At 32.1% G+C, this 9523-nt stretch overlaps 1 long non-coding RNA gene across 2 annotated transcripts; it reads left to right on the top strand.

The window, feature by feature from the left end:
* The first annotated feature begins 3553 nt into the window (after positions 1 to 3553).
* LOC129870656 (uncharacterized) lies at positions 3554 to 8878 on the top strand. 2 transcript variants are annotated; one of them, XR_008762111.1, is made up of 4 exons: positions 3554 to 3802; positions 3882 to 3943; positions 6972 to 7063; positions 8629 to 8878. It is a non-coding gene; the product is annotated as an uncharacterized LOC129870656 (long non-coding RNA). The 2 variants fall into 2 exon arrangements; XR_008762110.1 differs by lacking the exon at positions 3882 to 3943 and having other exon boundaries at positions 3555 to 3802.
* Positions 8879 to 9523: the final 645 nt, after the last annotated feature.

The raw sequence follows: 9523 nt of genomic DNA, 5'->3' as shown, positions 1-9523 counted from the left end.
ATAAAGTTGTCCATGCGTGAAGATGGAGAAAATATCAATCCCACATATTTCAAGAGTCTTGCTGAAAGTTTAAGATATTTAACTTGTACGAGATTCGATATTTTTTTGGTGTTAAGCTTGTCTGTCGCTTTATAAAAACTCCAACAATAGCTTATTTAAAAGCAGTCGAAAGAATACTCCGATACATCAGAGGTACACTTGATTATGAAATTTTCTATTCAATTTCCGAGGACTTCAAGCTTGTTGGCTATTGTGATACTTATTAGGCTAGTGATGTTGATGACCGGAAAAGTACTATCAGGTTTGTTTTTCTTTTTGAAAATTCTGCATTTACATGAAATTTGAAGAAGCCACCAATTGTGACTTAGTCAAATTGTGAAGTAGAGTATGTAGCAACTTCTTGTGTTTGTCATGCAATTTGGCTAAGCAGCTTGTTGAAAGAACTTCACCAACCACAAAAAGATGCAACTAAGATTTGTATTGATAACAAATCAGCCATTGCGTTGGCCAAGAACCCGACGTTTCATGAAAGGAGCAAATATATTGATACTAAGTATCATTTCATTATAGATTGCATATCGGAGAAGGAGGTAGAGCTTGGGTTTGTGAAATCTCAAAATCAAGTTGAGGACATTTTTACCATGCCGTTGAAGATTGATATTTTCCAGAAAGTGTAAATGGCTCTTGGAGTAGAGAACCAAGATTAAGGGGGGATGTTGGAAAAATAAAATTGTTCACTTTATTTAATTTGTTCACATTATATTTAATTTAGTTCATAAACTAGTAGATTAATGTATTACGAGATACATGCACAACAAGAAATTAAAGTTTTTAACGACCAATTCTTAACGAAAGAATATAAATTCAGTCGTTAAAAGTGTATTTATTGCGTTAATATTTTTCAGTTGTTAAAAGGCAATTTTAATTTAATATTAACGAGGGGATAATATTCAAACTTTTAAAAAATCAATACCCAGTCGTTAATGATAAAAAAACACATATTTTTACTTTCCACTTTTACTTCACAGAATCATTAATTTCCCTAATTTATTTCAAAAAATTAGATTACCCCACCCCTCCAAAAGAAAACTAATCTTCCACCACACCTGTCACGCTCCGGGAGGGTACCCTAGACGTGGTCGGCATTCAAAAATCAGTACTGGCTCCCAAGCGAACCACTTGGCCTAATCACATATTCACTTACTCAGTGGAAGACTAATTTTGATAGAAAAATACATCTTAGTAGGCTATCTCAATCAACAATCTAAATCATTCCATATCAGAAGAATAAATTTAAGCATAATAGTCCAAATCAACTCAAAGGATAATAGTTTCAAAGGAAACAAATCCAAGGAATTGAAACATCAACTCCAAATCTATCATTGTCTAGTGTATGGAGCCTCTATCCTATTCAACTAGATTGTATCAATGACAAGTTCATGGCTATCTCAAAGAGATAGAAACTACTAAACTCCAAAGAAGGAAAACATAAATGGTATCCTCCGAATGCAGGGAGGACTCACCAATAATTGTAAGTAAAATGATCCTCAATGATACACCTATTGACAATCCCTAACATATGTATCTACATCATGAAATGATGCAGGCCAAATAGTGTCAGTACATGGAATATACGAGTATGTAAAACAGCAGAAAAATAATAACCATCAAGATATCACAAGTCTAAATTAAATATGATTTAGACAGGAACAATCTTATGTCAATCGAACCAATCATTTAACGTACTATCAAGATCTATCTGGGAGTTTCTCTTATCCGATAACCATCACTTATGATCCAGTGATATTACAACAAGCCAGCGTTGTTTCCACGTCCATTCAATACCTTTCCAGGGTAAAGAACAAATCAACCAATCCAGATCCTACAATCAATCAAGTCATATCATGTCAGGACAATAAAATAAGAAAATATCCTACTTAATGGTTCAATCATCTCCTACGTTTGACGATGTAGTTATTGAGTTAGAGTTGTTACTTACTCTTACCCAATTTGGTTCTCGATACTCCTACCAAGACTCAATGCTCATAAGACAATCAAATCCAATCAAACCAATCAATAAGTCTCATATGGACTCTTATTAGTTCATCAGTTCTATCCAATCAATCCTTTCAACCAATCAATTATCAAATCATTCCTAGTCATTTTTTTAAGAGTAGTATGGACAATCATTTATCACAACATTTAGTTGAGATCATTCAATTGGATTCAATTGTGAAGATATAAGGGACTATCAAGTTTCATCAAGACTATCACATCTCTCAACCAATCATACTATCCAATTGATCCAAATAACATCTTTCAAGAGTAGTTTAGATATGCATTTATGACAACATTTAAAGACTTCTCATACTCAGCTCATGCTCGACTTATGCTTATTTAAGACGTTCATAAATCATGCTTTAAGACTCAATAAAATCATGAATGACTCAAGAACTCAATTCATATGAAAACTCAAACTCATTTAAAATCAATGTTCATGCTCAAATCATCAAATTCTTTCAGCAAAATGTGCTTTTAAAATCATTCACATCTCGTTAAAACTCTTTCTCAATTTCAATCTAACATGTTCGACCCTCATACTCATTTAGACTCTCTCTCTCTCTCTCTCTCTCTCTCGCTATCTATCTATCTATCTAAAAGTCATCATCTTTACTCAAAAATATGAATGTAAAAATCATGATTATCAAATCAATTAGGGTCCATGGGAAAGTAGTCATGAACAATAATTTCAATCAATTGAGAGATAGAAAACAACACTAATCTCAATACATAATTATACGAAACTCAATAGAAGAAGAATTAACTCATTCGAAATTCAAGAAATTAGGTTAGACTCAACTCATTCTCAACAATCGATAGAATTAGATATAGGGCACGTGGATGAATTCAATCCAACGTTGTGATTAGCCTTACATACTTTAATGACGAATCTTGAAGAAAAACCTTGAATATAAGCCCTAACCTTGGTGTGTTTCTGAAGTTCTTAAGCGTAGCAATTCTTTTTGAGAATGAGAGGGTTGAAGTAATGAAAATTGATTGACTTTGGCTTTTGGGAAAAGTTAATAATCATAGTTTGGGGTTGTGGAATGAGAGAAAGACAAAAACACCCCTCCTAGAGCGTGAAAAGAAAACTTAAAACTCTGAAGTAACATGCGTGATCGCCCAACTGAAAGCTAGTTCGCGCGGTACTTCACGCAACCTTAACAGTAACACTGTCTTTGCCGCGCGATTGACGTCCACTTCGCGGAACGGTTCGCGCAGACGACATAGTATCCAGAAAAATGAGCATAACTTTTGACACACAATTTGGATTGACGAACGGTCAAAAGCGGTTGAAAGAAAACTTTAAGGCCTTTCAATTGATTAGTATTAATTTGTAAAACTCTTCATAGACATGGAGTCCCTTATAATCCTTAGTTCGCATCCAATATACTTTTCACACTTAAGAATTGATCACACATATAACATATAATTATAAATTATCGAGTGTTGACTTTTACACATATAAAGAATGATTCAGATCTGAGCGTCAAAATTATTAACCCACCCCTGCGATAGTATAGCTACGCCTAGAATACTCACTCCACACACGCCCACACCCATCCGAAAAGGAAGAGTCCATTGTCTCTCCACTACCCCATTACCTCCACAAGAAACTCATCAGACAAGTAAGGCTTAAATTCTTAACGAGAAAGACCAGTTTCAATTGGGAAACTGATTTGTTGGAGAAAATTCAATAAAACAGACAAAGATAATGGTCGGATTGTCTCCTGATATCCAGGTTTGTTAGCAATATTTAAGTTGTAGGACTCTGTTCAAGCTTTTTAAAAATGAAATCAACATCTATTTTGTTATTGCAGAAATCAGCTTTCTCTTCGTACTTCAAATCAAACTTGAGTTTTGCTGGTGTTTGCTGAGAGTAGTAATATCTGGACATTATTTTTGGAGTTTCCTTCTCTGTAAATTTATATTTTGACTATGAAAGTTTATATTGTTATGACTATGAATTGTTCTGTAAAAATTCTATTTTTTTCAATTCTGAATTTTATGGTTTATGATTCATCTAGAATTATTGATGTGTGCTACTTCTATTAGTAGCATTGATTGACAATAAAAGGAAGTCCAATAATGATAATTATTGAATAAATTTGTTAATCTGACAAATTTTAGGAATTTTTTTTTATCACCCTTCAAAAGTGTAATTCCATCTATGTTGCCTTATAATTATTTTGTATCAGCTCTTGATGTATCAGTACCTCCTTGTTTATGCCTTTATTTGTTTAGAATACGTTTCTGCTGTTGTATGTTAATTTTGCCTATATTTGTTTCTTGTATGGAATTATAGATCAAAGAATATGAAGGGTGCTCCTAGATTGCTCAGAACGAAATCATTAGTAAGCCACAAACACAAATATTTGTGAATAAAACTGTATTTTTGAACAGTTCTACTTTATATAATTGGCTAATTATAAGTAGTATAAATAGGATCAAAATCTGCTTTGTCCAAGGAAGAGCTCATCATTTTAAGTGGAGTTTGAAATATTAGCCTCCTTACAACCCTAAGGAAAAGTATGACAGTAAAAGTCTATTTGAAAGAAAAATTATTTTTGATGTTGAACCAGATTCAATATAATAATTATAGTTGCTGTTAGTAGGATGAATAATGAATACGACGTGGTCATAATAACTATAAAAAAAGAAAACAGTGTTAGCTAAAAATCCAAGTGTTATGTATCACAGAATGACATCCTTGATGTTTTTCCCTGGAAACATATCTGGAAAACAGACAACCCTTAAAGGTTTCCTATTTTACATGGACGGTCATTCATAAGTCATGTCTAACTCAAGATAAACTTCTTCTTCTTTTTTTTTTTTTTGAAGAATAACAAGTTTCCATCGAGCAAAGAGCTAAACTTTTGATGAACTACCTAAAACCGAAGGTGAAGACCTAAAATTTTCAAATTACTTCAAAAGTCAAACTATTATAATATATTGAAACTCAGTGAAAGCAATAGAAACAAGAATATATATGTCCTCTTTTATAACATCCAATCGTCATTTCTCAAATAAACAAGTACTTATGATCACCATTTGTCAGTCTGCTAACTTGTCATAGCTATTAATATCAAATGTATCACCAAAATTCATCCAAATTTATGATTGGATAGACTGGATAGTGTCAACAATACCAATTACTTCAACAAAAGTTTTAAGAAGGCTAGGTTGATCCCTTTCACAATTAGCTATTTTTTATCTGTGAATTTTCCAATAACTTTATCACCATTGGATTGCATAACCTGAACCACTGTTCGAACCTTCCATCCTACATGCTCCTTGTGGGACTCAGCATTGACAAAGACAACAAAATTTGACGTGTTCATGTCTTAGTGATCGATGATTAATGCATAGAGGAGAAACTTGAGAGAGTGATGAGTTTGCATTAAAATTTGGGAAATGAGTGATCATCCTTATCAGTGGATGCTTTTTCTGTGGGAAGGATAATAAATTGTTAACCATGTCTTTTAATACTGCCCTACAAAAATTAACTTGTGGAATTTTTCTCACTCTCTATTTGGTCTTCAATGGGATATGCCTTTTTCTATTAAAAATACCTTTGTTAGCTAGATAAACTGGAGAGTTAACAAGGCTATGAAAAGGTTATGAAAGATGATCCCAGTAGTTATTTTTGGAATCTTTAAAGAAAGAAATTGCAGAGGTAGCACCCTTCAAGGCTAAATGTTTATATCTACTCTCTTCAATTGACACTTTCTTTCCTATAAATAGTTGTTTATAGGTTTTTTCTTAGCTAGATTCTTGTTTATTTTGTTTTGATGTAGCTCTTTATTTTCCTTGTAAGTCTGTATCTCCTTGATGCCTTTCTAATATAATTTAATTACTTCACCAAAAAAATCAGATCCTGATTTTCTTGTTCTTTGAGACTTGAAAATGTTGATCTCTCATTGATCTGCTCTTTTCAGATTGTTATTTTTTCTATTAACCTATTTCCTTTTCTATGTTCATTAGTTTTTTCTGATCCATATTCTCAACTATGGTGTATTGCTCGTATCACTGTTGATCAACTTTATGCCCCATGTTACCGTTTTCAGAAAGTATTTGTTAAGCTAATAAAAAGTCAAATATGTTTGTTCGGGGTTGGAGGTAGATTTCAAAAACTGAAACTAAAAAGAAAAACTAAATTGACACTTGCCCTGTCCCAAGGACCACGTCGATACTTGGCTGCCTTTATGATGTTGAGTGTTGGAGACGGTCAATGTCCTTTGGTACTCGTTGCAAGCTCTCATGAAGTTTCTCATATGTTTTTCCTCTCTGCATTTTATATTCTGCCATCATAGCTTCTCTTAGTCAAATTTCAATTTTGTCTTCAGCAACATTTGCAAAATCTTTTATCCGCACTTCCAAATCTATCATTAGAGCTCTTGAGAAATGCTTTCAAATCTGTTATTGCCGTATACTTAAAGTTCTTCCTTCTAGTCTTCAGGATGTATTTTTTTCTTCCTTCCAACTTGTTCTCTATATTAATCCTAATACTGATAATTTATTCTAAAATTAATGTTCTATATGCCATATTCCTTCCCCACCCTTCTCTGGCCTAGTTATGTTTGTTTGTTTACGAAAAATTTCTTCTCTCGATGATGCTTGTTGGTATGTAGATATTGGAGTCTATTCTCACATGACTATAAATATGTCCCATTACACCTCAGTTACTCCATATAATGGATTAGATCACATAGTTGTCGGTAATGATACTCAACTCCCTATCTCCTACACTGGATACAATACTCTCTCTACTTCTAAATTCATATTTTTGCTTAGAGATATTTTAATCGTTCCTCTTCTTTCCACTAATTTAGTAAGTGTTCATAATTTTTTTATGAACTTAGGAACAATAATTGTTTCATAGATTTGATCTTCTTGGTTTTTTCATGAAGGGATCGTTTGGTTTGAATACAAGTTATGACGGAATTAGTTATACTGGATAAGTTATGCTGGGATTAGTTATGATGGGATAAGTTATGCCAAGGTAATTTTTTATTGATTGTTTGGTTTGTTGTATTCAAATAATAGGCATGACATAATTTCTAAGAATAAGTTGTTTATTTACAAAAATACCCTTCATTTCATTTAGTTTTTTACACGTTCTTTGCAAGTTTTAGTTATTCATTCTTAAAAATATAATTTTCATTTTATTTAACTTAATAAATTTTCTATGTTCATTCTCACAATTATTCCGTGTGTTTTTAAATATAAAACATCCATCTTATTTAGCTTAAAAATAAATCTTTCACTTTAAGTTTGTTAAAATAAATGAGATTTTATCGCTGATGTCACTTTATTTAAGCACATATCACTCATATATTGTAAAATATTAAAGTTATCTTCATTTTAATGGATATATAAGATACAAATTTTCAAGTGATTACAAGACTATTTAATTAAAAATTATGTAATTTAATAGTGGAGTGAAGATTTTAAGAGAAATCAAAATATAAATAAACATAACGATCAGTTAAATAAATTCAACGTATTATATATTCATAAATAAAAAATATATTTATATAGTGTAATTTTTTAATGAAAAATTATATAATCATAAAATAGCAAATAGTGAAGATTGTGAATGTTGTTATAAATGGTATTAAAAATTATTTTTATATAAATGTATGTAAAAGTGATGTATAAAAGAGGGTTTAAGGGGTACTTTTGTTATTTTATATTTTTATCCCGGGATAAGTTATCCCGAAATTAGCATTTTACCTATAAGTAGGGATAACTTATCCCAGTCATAATTATTAATCTTGGAATAAGTTATTCCACACTTTGTAACCAAACAAGCTATTGAGGGGTGCTAAAAATTTATCTCGAGATTATTTTGCCTTATCCACCACGCCAAATGACCCCTAAGGACCTTATGATGAAAAGACTTGTACTTTGTTGCATTAGTCTTGAACCACTTTATGCAATCTCTCCTCATTTTGGTGATTCTGCTACAACAGCTCACTTTGCTCTTGATGTTGCTTTAGTTATATTTATTCAGTAACCTCATAATGCTTTAACAATATTTTCTTTGGCTTTCCTATGTTTATTATCTAATCTTTATTTCTTAAGTCAGTCTCTTGTTGTCATTCCATTGGAACTCTATCAATTCCACGCCATAAGAGCGGTGTTTTCCACACTGATTTGAAATAGGTGCATTGGAATAGATTGTTTCATCCTCCACCTCATACTGGACACATTTTGGACAGCCATCTTTATTGCATATGAGTTTTCACCACTCCACTTTAGGAAAGTCCCATCTTAACTTATTGTACATTTGTTTAATAAAATAGTACTCATGAGTCATGCCTAATAACATCAATGTAGGAGAGTCTAGCCTTCTCGAGGGTATGTTTGGCCTTCAAACTCTTACTATCGATGAAACTTGTCTTGGGTTAATATTCCATTTATTTCCCCCTTTGGTTTTTTTTTTATAGCTTTCTTTTGGAATAATCTTGTGTTTAAGATTTGGCTCTTTGGTGATTAAATTATTGATTTATGCTTTCGAACTTATAAGTTACTAATTGACACCTCAAATTGTTCTTTGAACAGATGAAGAATTTGAAGATTGAAGAATGTGTTGTTGAAGAATTATGGAGCCAACTGAAACGAAGATTATATTTTTATTGTTTTGTTGTTGGTGCAAAGTAGTTCTTTCTACCTATGCTACAATTTTAGTTTCTCAATTTTTAGGATTTGATAGATGTCGTCATGTCGAATATGTTTTATGATATTATGTCGAACATTCATGTTTTTTAGATTGTGTTGAACACACACAAATATATATATGAGTTTTCCAGTATGTTTCTGTGCTTAGTTAATAGTGAAATCTTATATCAAATTGTCAATTGCTTGTGAAAAGAAAATCTCTTAAACATACACACACATATATTTTGTCACGAACCGAATTCGGGTGTGATGGCACTTGTCCTTTCCCATCAGACAAGTCAATCTAAAAATTCAACATTTACGAAAATAAAGCAAAAAACAATTTAAATAGGCAAGTAATAAACAAAAGCGGAAGTCTTTCAACTAAATTAACCTCCAAAGATTTGTTGTCACATGTACAAGCAGCTAAAACAAGACTGAAATGAAAATACAAGTCTCAATATGTTTTTAACTCTCAAATAGAGTAAAACATAAAAGTATAGAAAATCTGAGAGTCCGCCGGATGTCAATAACTATCTCTCTCAATCTCCTAGAAGCCTCGGATAATTAGAAAAGAGAATAATTATGATCTGGGCCAGAACCTACACAAGTATAGAAGCAAGGGCTAAGTACCAAACAACACGGTACCCAGCAAGCTAACTAACAAAACTAAGTAAACCTACTAGAATTCACGAACTCCTTTCCAACTCAACCGAACCTTCATAACTATAACCTGCACAGAAAATCAGTCCAACCTAATAGTTCACGCTAAACAGTTCAATAATTCTCAAATCACAAC

The sequence above is a fragment of the Solanum dulcamara genome, chromosome 10, assembly GCF_947179165.1.
Source record: "Solanum dulcamara chromosome 10, daSolDulc1.2, whole genome shotgun sequence".
Classification (NCBI taxonomy): Eukaryota; Viridiplantae; Streptophyta; class Magnoliopsida; order Solanales; family Solanaceae; genus Solanum; species Solanum dulcamara.
The sequence above is the reverse complement of the archived record's forward strand: the minus strand, read 5'-3'. Positions and strand labels throughout refer to the sequence as shown.